At 36.2% G+C, this 12,084-nt stretch overlaps 1 long non-coding RNA gene across 1 annotated transcript; it reads left to right on the plus strand.

Annotated features, from left to right (window-relative positions):
- Positions 1-6,648: 6,648 nt before the first annotated feature.
- LOC132048261 (uncharacterized) lies at positions 6,649-7,279 on the plus strand. Its single transcript, XR_009412936.1, has 3 exons — positions 6,649-6,792; positions 6,951-7,127; positions 7,241-7,279. It is a non-coding gene; the product is annotated as an uncharacterized LOC132048261 (long non-coding RNA).
- Positions 7,280-12,084: the final 4,805 nt, after the last annotated feature.

A 12,084-nucleotide genomic window follows, 5' to 3' on the forward strand; every position in this document is an offset into this window, starting at 1 on the left:
CCTTAATTAACCTATGTGTAAATCGTAAAGTAACTATATATTTCCAAAAAGAATAAAACCTGAAAAGGAGAAAAATATTGAGTTGTGTAGAATGGGTAATACTCTATGCTACCAAACCTTTTACTAATTCGTAGGGGATGCCAATTAAAATTATGACTATCACGCCAATGGGCTGGTAGCGTATTGGGATCTTTTTTTTTTTTTTTTTTTTATATTGTTTTTATTATATAGGGGGTAGGGGAAGGGGAAATGGGGAGAGGATTACAACGTGGGGATTCGAACTCTCACCAACAAGGTGAAAGTTTAGGTAGAACTCCTAAATATGCAATTATTAAATGACTACTTTACATATTATAGAGTCTTTTAATAAAGGGCAAAAAGTTTAATCAATATTTTTAAGGTCCTTCTGTAACGACCCGTTTCGTCGTTATCGTGATTTCTGAAATATTCGCAATATTGACCCCTTGAACCACACTTAATCCTTCTTGTATCACTGGAAACCCTTAACTTGATCGGTAAATCGTACGAGTTACGTGAAAAATTGAATCTGGACCACGCAGCCCGGCATGGCCGGCAGGCATCCTCCATGCGCCCTAGCTGGTGACGCGGCCACGACGCCGGTTGGTGTATCGCAGAAGTGGTGTAGTCGATTTCCTTCAAGGACCGCCCCAGCGATGCCTCGGTCGTAGAAGCGGTACAGCTGGAGCGGTGTCTCAAACCGCAACATGTGTTACGAGCAGTGATTTCCCCTATTTAAGTGACATTTTGGGATTTAACCTCATTTTTCCAAACCCTAAAGAGTCCAGCCTTAGTGGGAGTATTTATGGAGCCAAAAATGATATTTTCTTGGAAGAGGTAACACTTCTAACTTCTTCCATTCATTCTTCCCATTAGTGATTCCTATTAAAAATCCCTCATCTAGAAACCACAAATGGGTATCACAATCTCCTAAGACTGAAAAAGATGATTGGTTAGTTTTTCTTAATATGGATTTCATTGAGTTATTCCCTCTTGTTCACCCCCTTAGAATGGTTACTAATTTAACCTCTCATTTCCCTACTAGATTATAAGTGAGTCTCTTCTATGAACCTTGGAAATGGATTTCTAAGGATAGATAAAAATGGCAATTTGACCTAGCTAGTGGCTTAAAATAGTTGACATTAGTCATGAATGGAGGTTGATAAATCACCTAGTGTTGTATAAATGAAATCTCGAGGTAGGCTAATTTCTAATTTCCCATATCTACCTTATCAATTCGAAGTCTTTCATAGGAATTCTAACGGTGATTCCTATTTTGGGTCTCATTATGGTATCGAGCTCCTTCGTGCGGATTACGACGTGGTGAACGAATTGAAGAATCAACGGATGTTCGTAGCACCTGCTCGGCTTTGAGGTAGGTTACGGCTTTCCTTTTTGGTAGACTCCAGTTAGCTTCCCATATTCATGTACTAGAAGGATCGGAGAATGCATGCGTAGAAATTGGAGATTTGGGATGGACCCATAGGATGGTATTGTTGTGTGATTGTGTGTTCGGGCTTGTGGCCTGTAGATTCCTTAGGATGTTTTGAATTGGTTTCCTTCAGTATCGGTGGTTTCTTTGTGACTTAGAAGAAGCGGGTGATTCATACTTTTCTATGGTTTGAGTATTTCTGTAAGCTGTGCCTAGGTTATGCTATGCTATTATAGTGGGCCTAATCGCTATTGGGCTGATAAAGTGTACCAATGCTTGTGTATTAATTCTAGATGGGTAGTAGTATTGTCATGTAAGTAGAAAGTGAATTTATCATATAGTAATGATGGATAGGCAGAAAAAGGGAAAGTGGTAATATTATGTTGTGACTTGTTTGTCCTATTGTGTTGGCTTGATGCCACGTGCTGTTAGTAGATGTTGGAATCTCTTGTTCCTTTTTTATTGTGATATTGTAGTATCTTGCGGGTGACGTTGATACGAGGATAGAGATTATATGACTTGTGTAATTTTTCATGATATTATAGGCGTCCTTATGTTGGTACTTGTGACATTGATTATATTGTTGGCGTACCCACGATTGGTACTTGTGACATTGATTATATTGTTGGCGTACCCATATCGGTACTTGTGCTATTGAGCTGATTCTTGATGTTGACGCATGCATTTCACTCATTCTCATTATTCATGATATATTGTTGAGACATTGTTGGTACTTGGTGAAACAATGTGATGAGCTTGGCTCAGTTTTTTAAATAAGAGTGATGCCAGAGTCTGATATCCGATGTTAGTTCTAGAATCGTAAATTGAGTGAGTGCATGGACTCCTTGGGTCCCTCAGGGTGGTACTGATGAGAACCCCTCGTGGGCAAAGATCCAGGGTCTCATCTGTTTGATGGGCAAAGATCCGGGACGAGTGGCACTTAGAATTCGCGAGTCACCTTGGGTTGTGCTACCGAGATATCGATATTTTCGTTCAGAGTACATGCGTACACAGCATTTGCATGGCATTGCATTGCATTCATACATTATTGCATTGCATTGTATTATGGCTTATTTTGTGATGACTTGGTGCTTACTTATGGTATTGATTTCGGATTGGATGCATTAGGACTTGGCCTAATTGGATTTAGACGTACTACCTAGGCGAAGATGTGTATTTGGCCATGATTATGGTTGCCTTATATTTGCTAACTTATTTCTTAGACCGTTCGTAAGATCAGATATATGTTTGGCTTATAAAAGAATGTAGGAAAGGAATACCTTAATGATGAGTGAACTCCTGTACTGAGATTGTATTATGATAGATGACTAGCCTAAAATAGTTGTGGAATTGAAAGATGATCATTAGAGGAGAGTTTACATGATTTTTAAGAGGCTTGATGTTTATAACGAGTGGTAATATATGCATGGATTTGATTTAGTTGTTTATCCTGCTTATTTGTGAATTCTTTTACTGATATGTGTTTCCAACCATTGTTGGCCTATGATGCTTACTCAGTAGGTGTGATTGTACTGATACTACTCTTGCTACATTCCTTTTTGGGGTGTAATGTTTTTAGGTGTGATTTCAATATGTTGGGAGACGCACGGTACCTATCTTGAAGATCCCCTTCCCCTTCAGTTCGGAAGGAGGAATTAGTGATTATCGTTGTATTCCATTCTGAAAAGTATATTAGTCGCTCTTGTACTAGGCTAGACCAAGTCATGGGAAGTCGGAATGAGTCTGTAACTATTTAACTATTGTAATATGTCACGATCCTAATTACCGATCGTGCGGGCACCTACCTTATTATCACTAGTAGGCGAACCCTTACCTGTTAACCCATTAATCATTAGCCAATTTCAACTTCTTTAATCATTTATTGACAGTCAATAGATAAGTGGACAAATAAAGAGTCTAACCAAGTTATCATTAATAAATAATACAAGTGCGCAAGTCTTAACTATTACACCCCCAAAATTTGAAAGTTATCGTACAAGGACTCTAACTAACAATGTATATATAGAATGAAATATATATATATATATATATATATATATATATATATATATATATTATAATAATAAATAATGTCCGGAATTTGAAGTAGACATTTGGAAAGAGAAATCTTCGAGTGGCATGGCATGGGTAGAAGCTCACCTCGTATCCGATCAAGCAAACCGAAGCTAGAGATGTAGCACTGGATGAAATCTCTGGAACACAATCTGCACTCAAAAAGAGTGCAACAAGGTAATATCAGTACAAACACTATGTACCGGTAGGCATCATAGGCCGACTAAGATTAGTTCACGCATATAAGTATAAAATCAGCAAGATAAACAGATAGGCACTTAATACTCAAATCAAAGTCACAGAATATCCCATAACAGAGTCATAACCTAAGATGAAGCTTCTAAACCACAAGTCTGTCGAGTTTCAATAATCTCACCTGATAATCACAAGTCCAAGTTCCATCCCTTGGTAGAGTCAAAAATCCACAATTTAATCCAGTCAATGATCATATTGATATCACAATAGGCATTCAACATCCATATCAAAATCAGAACCAAACGAGCATATAATAATGCAGAATAAAATGTAATGATGTGCAATGCAAAATATGATAAAGTGCAATGCAATGCACTGGCCAATCACTCGAACTGTACATACATGCTAACTGATTGCATTTGCTCAGTAGTCATGACCTGCAGGGGACTGACGAGACCAATGTGCATGGGTATTTTCTGATCATACCCTGTCAAATTATAGTAAAGTTTAAGATATCGTCCCACAGAGATTGGAACCACCTAGGCTACTGATTTGTATTATTTTTGTTACTATTTGAGATGATCAAATTGATGAAAAGAGAGTTGTTCAAAAGTCTTGAAAATTATGATAACAAAATAAGAAATATTTTTGAATTTTTCTAATAATAGATAGAGGTTGGGATATTTTGAATCGGCAAGATAAAATTATTATAATAAAATCAAAAGTTTATTAGTTATTTCTCTGTTTAAAGAATGATTACTTATTTCTAATACAATCACTCCACATTAAACAATAATTAACTAATAACACCGCTTTCGATTAGTGTAGTTAACCAATTAAAGTAATGGCTTCAAACAAGAATTATCTTAGTTGAGTACACCAAGTGAACAAAAGCCTCTTTCGATTAGCTTTTGCTAAATCAATAATTTTATTTGAGTCAATCCCTCCGTGAGAATTAGGACTGAAAGAAATAAGATAAAGATCTCTTAAATCAATAAACTTATTTGAGTCAATCCCTCCGTGAGAATTAGGACTGAAAGAAATAAGATAAAGATCATTTAAATCAATAAACTTATTTGAGTTAATCCCTCCGCGAGAATTAGGACTAAAAGAAATGAGATAAAGATCATTTAAATCAATAAACTTGTTTAAATCGATAAACTTGTTTAAATTGTTCTCTTCTCCCGAATAAGAAATAAAATAACAAGACAAAGATTTTTGTAAAGATATATAATTATATCCATAATAGATATAATTAATATCAAATACCTTGGTGTATAAAGATGATAAAGAGAAAATCCCAACATAAGAAGATAATAAAATAAAGATGTTTATTATAATAGCTTCATCAAGCTTCATCTAGTATCCCAAACTAAGGAAACTTACTCCACATGGAGTAGAAAAACTAAATAGAAATAAAGAGTAAGAAAATATATTTACTACAAGAAAGATCCAAGAGAGACACCAAGACTAGTTCTTGTGTCCTCTTCACTATTTGATGCAAATAGGATGAAAGATGGGTTTTTTCTTCCACAAACATATGCCTATTTATAGAAAAATTCCTAAAAGTCTTAGAGAGACATTGCAAGAGAAATTCAATATAATAATATTTCCTTGATGAGCAATTGGCATGGCAAATTATCATGCAATCTTGAGAAATTGGCATGGCAAATTATCATGCAATCTTGAGAAATTGGCATGGCAAATTATCATGCAATCTTGAGAATTTGGCATGATAATTTATCATGAAATTTTGGTGAGAATTTGTCATAACTTTGTTTCTCTTGACTTTGTGTAGTCTTTAATTGAAGTTGTCACGGATGCATCCTCCTTTCTTGGCTTTTAGTTCTTGCTTCTTCTTTTTTCATATATTCTTTTCTGTAAGATTTGTTAGAAAAGTGCGAGAATATGATATAAATTCTTCATGTTTTATTTTTAAAATATTATATTTTTATATTGAAATTACATGAATAATTTATACCCATCAAGGACCCATGGTGTCCACGTACCACTCATTCCGGAATACTCCTCGGACCCGAGCAGTAAATTCTCCGCTCTGAAAAGAACCTCGAACGCGGTCCACATCAATGTATCACTCGTTTTCAGAACGAACCTCGGACAACGAGCTTATAATCTAGGTCACATCCTCACCCCCGATCAAATGTGTCTTTTCATATGTATAGTAACACTATCACATCACTCTCAATGATCAATTCATCAAGTACCATGTATCAAATAGTATCACAAATTCAACAAGAAGATTATATTAACTTCTTCACTGATTTCACATCACAAAGTATGTCTAAACGTATTCCAGTTCATTAGTATGTATGGACTATGAACAAATAACAATATCAATGTCAAACACATGGCATCATGCCACAAGTCTTTTATGAATCATTTCCGAACCATTTCCACCATGTATGAGTGTATAAACGCATAAACGAGTGTAAACATGGTAAATCAATGCAAACCAATAAAGAAACAGTGAAGGTACAAGTCACAAAGCCATAAGTCATATCAAGACTTGAATCAACTCAGCCATGAAATGAATCATACAAACCGTCTCAACCAATATAGTAGCCTATGTCCCTCTTTACTTCCACATGTATCAAGTAAGCCTCACAACTAAGTGTTGTATCACCAAGAAGCTTCACTTTTCTATATATTATCATCAACAGTAAATCATACATCGTTTTTTCATCTACGTACTGTCATAAGTTTATATCACAATTCAAGCCTAAACTCATTATCCTTCCTTTCTCCGATAATTTATGTCACAATAAGAGAGAACTGAGTACAACATGACAATTTAGGCAATTAAGTCAAATCACAATAACAGGACAACAAGCCACCATCCAGAACAATCAACCTACTAGAAATCGGTGCTTTGCTCTTTTCACTATAATTTATTTAGTTCTGATTTATTTGCTACAATATGATAGTATACAAGCTCTGGTGCTTTGCTCTTTTCACTCTGAATGGTTTTCAAGGGATATCCTTGATTTAATGCAGTTAAAGAACTCAAACATGTGAAATAATTCAAGATCTTGCATTGGATGTTCAGAAAGAAAGTAAGTCAATATTGCTCTTTATTCTCTCTTTTTTTCCATTTTTTGGGGCGTTCTTTCTTTCGTCTTCTCATTTTGTTCTGGTGATAGATTAGCAGCTTAAGTGTATTATAAAGAGAAGAAGAAAGACATGTGGTGCCTATAGTGCTTGAGTTTATCAGATTAAAGTTTGGGCAGTATAACTAACACTATGGATGTCAACATAGTGAATGAATGTGTTTGCAAATAACTGGTTCCTTCTGCAAAAATTGAATATAACATGGCTATCAAGTCATCGTTATGCAGTGTGGTTTCTTAGCTTCCTTTGTCTTGGAATAACTATCAGTTCTTTCTAAAAGGTACAGTGGTGAGTTACGAAAATTAGAATATAAAACTATGATGCGATGACATTTGAGTATTAACTTGATTTCTTTCTCTATAGAGTAAAATTGTGTGATTTCAGCTATATTAGGCAAACATGATTATAGTCGAGATGTAGAGGAAAGACTCAATTCTTACCCTGTCATGACCCTAATTACCGATCGTGCGGGCACCTACCTTATTATCACTAGTAGGCGAACCATTACCCGTTAACTCATTAATCATTAGCCAACTTCAACAACTTTAATCATTTATTAATAGTCAATAGATAAGTGAATGAATGGATAAATAAAACAAGTCATAAGTAATAGATAATATAAGTGCGGAAGTCTAACTATTACACCCCAAAATACGAAAGTCATCGTACGGAGACTTACTAGCAACAATGATCCAGAATGAAGTATATCTCGACTATACCAATAAATAATGTCCGGAATAAAAATAGACATCTGGAAAGAGAGATCTTCGGGTGGCATGGCATGGATAGAAGCTCGCCGGATACGATCAAGCAAACTAGCTTCCAAGCTAGAGATGTAACTGGATGAAATCTCTCGGAACACAATCTGCGCTCAAAAGGGTGCGACAAGGTAGTATCGACAAACACTATACCGTGGCATAAGAGCCGACTAAGATTAGTTGATTACCACATATATAAGCATAAAATCAACAAGATAAACATATAGGCACTTAATACTCAAATTCAAGTCACAGAATATCCCATAACAGAGTCACAACCTAAGATGAAGCTTCTAACCCACAAGTCTGTCAAGTCTCAATAATCTCACCTGATAATCACAAGCCCAAGTTCCTTCTTTAGGTAGAGTCACTAGTCCACAATTTAACTCAGTTAATGGTCATCATTATATTACAATAGGCATTCAACATCCATGCCAAAATCAGAAATAACGAGCATATAATAATGCAGAATAAAATGTAATGATGTGTGCAACGCAAATATGATGATGTACAATCAATGCAACGCAATGCAATCGACGATCACTGTACATACATGCTAACTGATTGCATTTGCTCAGTATTCATGACCTGCAAGGGATCCATGGTGTCCATGTACCACTCATTTCGGATTCACTCCTCGGACCCGAGCATAAGCCTCCGCTCCGAAAAGAACCTCGGACGCGGTCTACATCGTGCCTGCCACTCGTTTCGGGCTAACCTCGGACCCATGGCTTCATGACTAGCATCAAATAGTATCACCCAAGTTCAACAAGAAGATTACATTAACTTCTTTTACTAATTTCACATCACAATGTATGTTTCCACGTATTCCACTTCATTAGTATGTATGGACTATGAACAATTAGGAATATCGATGTCAAACACGAGCATCGTGCCGCGAAATCTTTCCTTGAATCCTTACGAAGCATTTCCGTCATGTATGAGTGTATGAATGCATAAATGAGTGTAAACATGGTAAATCAACGCAAAATAATAAAGCAACGGTGGTCATAAGTCACAAAGCCACGTCATATGAAGACTTAGATAAATTAGCTCAACCATGAAACGGATCATACCAACCATCTCAAACAACATAAGGGTTTATGTTTCCGTTTACTTCCCAACATAACACGTACACCTCCCAACTAAGTCTTGTATCACCAATGTGCTACATTTTTCTATATATTATCATCAACAGTAAATCATACATCGAGTTTTCATCTACGTCTTTGTCATAAGTTTATATCACGATTCAAGCCTAAACTCGTTATCCTTCCTTTCTCGATAATTTATGTCACGATAAGAGAAGGCGAGTATAAACGACAATTTAGGCAATTAAGTCAAATCACAATAACAGGACAACAAGCCACTATCCACAACAATCAACCTACTAGAAATCCATCCCGAATCGCCACAGTATGAATACAACTGCATCGTATTTTGAGTACGTAAAGTAATGGCGACGAGCCCGCAAAATCGAGAAGTCCGCTACCCGACACAGCTAATATCAACCAAACACCGTGTCGAAGACCTAATCATGCTTTCTCCCATCAATTCTACCACATACATACGTTTCGCTAATCAAAGTCTAACTAAAGGTAAAGCGCAACCTACCTGAATGCTGGCGATAGTCTCGAATCGCCGAGCGAACCTTAGCCTTGCCTTCCTCTTTGGAGAACACAAAACGATTAACGTCTATCGAAATATGAATTCTATGTCGGAATCGAATCTCGATTACCCATATTGCCATAGTTTTTACCCCGAAATCAAAAATGGACCTAAAATAATGCCAAGACCCAAAGGGCAAAACTGTAATTTTTATTAAAAATTCAGATATAATATAGTTAAAATAGTACTCTATGAGTCTAAACGGGTCCAACAACACCCATACTGCTATATTTTTAGAAAAATACCCAAAACACTGACCATTGTGAATCGGGTTCATGAGGAGTGAAAACGAAAAATTTAGTACACGATTATGTTACCCGTAAACCTGAGTTAACCTTCAATCTTGATTTCATGAAATTTTATTCATCACAAGATACCCAAATTCATCTTTTCTATTAAATTCATCTTTTCTATTTTTAATTCTAGGGTTCCTAACCCATTAGTTCTTCACAATTAGTGCGTAGGAATGACTATGAGATGATGATAATCGACACATAAATAATAAATACTAGGTTAGAATCTTACCCCAAAAGTGCTTGTGCATGATTTTCCATTGCTTCTGAAATCTTACCCTAAAAGTGCTTGTGCATGATTTTCCATTGCTCTCTCTCTCTGACCCTCTGACTATTGAAGGTTTCATCAATTCTTGAGTTTTAATCTTGCACCCACCATTAATGGAGCTTTAATATAATCATGAAACTTGGAGAAGAAAGGAAAATGAGCAAATAAAGATGGGGACTTACCCTCCAAGATGCTTTCACCAAAGAATGGAATGAATTTTGCCTCTCTCTCTTGAAAACTGACATTGGGGTCTTGGGATTAATAGGTAGGAGTTGGTGTTGACACCCAAATTTTGTCCCCCCTTTATTCTAATTTATTTCTTCGGGCCTTTAAATTTATTAAAGCTAAGTATTTTATTTTCACTACTATTCCTACTATTATTGATATCGTCAATTTCATCTTATTTGATTCATTTATCAAAATTATTGTTATTGCTTTATCACAATTTTAAATGGTCCGTCGTCGTTTCATTTTAGAATTTGTGCTAGATTAAATTAATTTTACTTTATTTAATCCTTTACTTTCTACACATCAACCATTAATTATCATAGTATAAATCGTACTAGTTATTAAATTAGAAGTCCGAAAATAATTGAACAAAAGAGGAAGGATCAATTAACTTTCAACCAAATTATTAGCCCAATTCGTGACCAGCCCATTATCCCCTTCATCCAATCCGAATTCTTCAGCCCACACCCGACCGGCCCACACCCGTTACCACTTATCCGACCCAGTCCAAACAAAATAAGCAAAACCTAATTTTCCTTTCCTAAACCCTTCAGCCGCACCTCTTACCTCTCTCTTCCTTTCTCCTTTCTCTCTCCCTTCCCTACTCTCTCTCTCTCACTCTCTCATCCCATTTCGGAAAAAACGACGGATCTTCATCGACCATGGCGGACCTCGCCATGCCATTTCGTTAACGTCTTTCTCTCTTCGATTTAAGTGAAAAACCAAACCTTTTCTCTTCAATTCAGATCGTGCCTTTCCATTTCCATGAAATCTTTTGCTTTTTAGAAAGTCACGGAAAAGGATCACAAACAAACAATTTTGTCCAAACTCAAACGGCTATTCACTCGAAATCGTTGACTCAACTTTGAATCGATTTCAAATTCCCGCCTAGCAAAAACCCTAGCCATTTTTTTTTACCCCTATAAATACGTCTCTAAATCCATAGCCGAAGGGGGATTTTTCTTTGTTTTTGGAAGGCAATTCCAATTTTCTGAAAATTACAAAAAGAGAGCCTCATTGGAAAAAAAACAGCCAACAATTACTCTATTCTTCATTTTTTTGAAACTTTACTTTAATCGAGTTCGGGTTCGAGCATAAATCCGAGACGTCGACGCCTCGTTCACTGCACCCGCAAGAGGTAAACCCAATCTCTTTATTCGCCCTTTCTTCCGTTTGGGATTGTGGCAAAGAAAATGGAATATATGAAATAAACGATGAGGAAACATGACTACTGCCTTTAGTTTGGGTTAATTTGGAATTCTGTTTCTTGTCATGTTTGAATCATGTTGTCGAAGTGTTATGAGGAGGTTTTACTTATGTGATTTGTATTCTGGGATGTTGTAAGAATCATATTCGTTTGTTTAGATTCAAGGTCATATTTCTGGTTGCGTATCGTCTAAAGTATGAGTATTCTATAAATGTTTGTGAGTGTCCTATACGTTTCTAGAATTTTGCCGTGTGCATTATGAGATTAATTCATATTCCCTTCGTGTATTTACCGATCAAAACCTTATTCTGTGTTATGTAATAGAATAGTCTAAATTCGGGTTGCAAGTCTGTTAAATGCGTGAGTGTACTATCACCCATAAGTTCGAGATTCTGTTAAGGTTTAAGTTTGTCACAATCGCTTCTCTAAGTCTTTTAGTGTGTCTTGTCGATATGCTTAACTACATATGTATGTTTGATAGCGACTAAGTAACGATATCACCTCGTTAACTCAAACAGCTCCTTCCGCCGTCATTGCGTGATCGAGCGGCTTGTTTTATTGTCGAAAATATATGGTCTGAACTGCTTTCCTTCTTTTGCTGGTTTTTGATCTGCCCATACTGTATATTATCATGTTTTCACGAACACGTTTACATTGAATACCCTTAAATTCCTTACGTCTATTATACTGGAAATTAGACAGACCACATAAATAAAAACTATACCTACTGTCTTAGCTGCATCTAAAAGTGGACCTCTCTTCTCTTTCAAATAAGTTGCAATCTGTTACCATCACGTCTTGTTTTCCTTTTCTGG

This window comes from Lycium ferocissimum, chromosome 2 (assembly GCF_029784015.1).
Source record: "Lycium ferocissimum isolate CSIRO_LF1 chromosome 2, AGI_CSIRO_Lferr_CH_V1, whole genome shotgun sequence".
Taxonomy (NCBI): Eukaryota; Viridiplantae; Streptophyta; class Magnoliopsida; order Solanales; family Solanaceae; genus Lycium; species Lycium ferocissimum.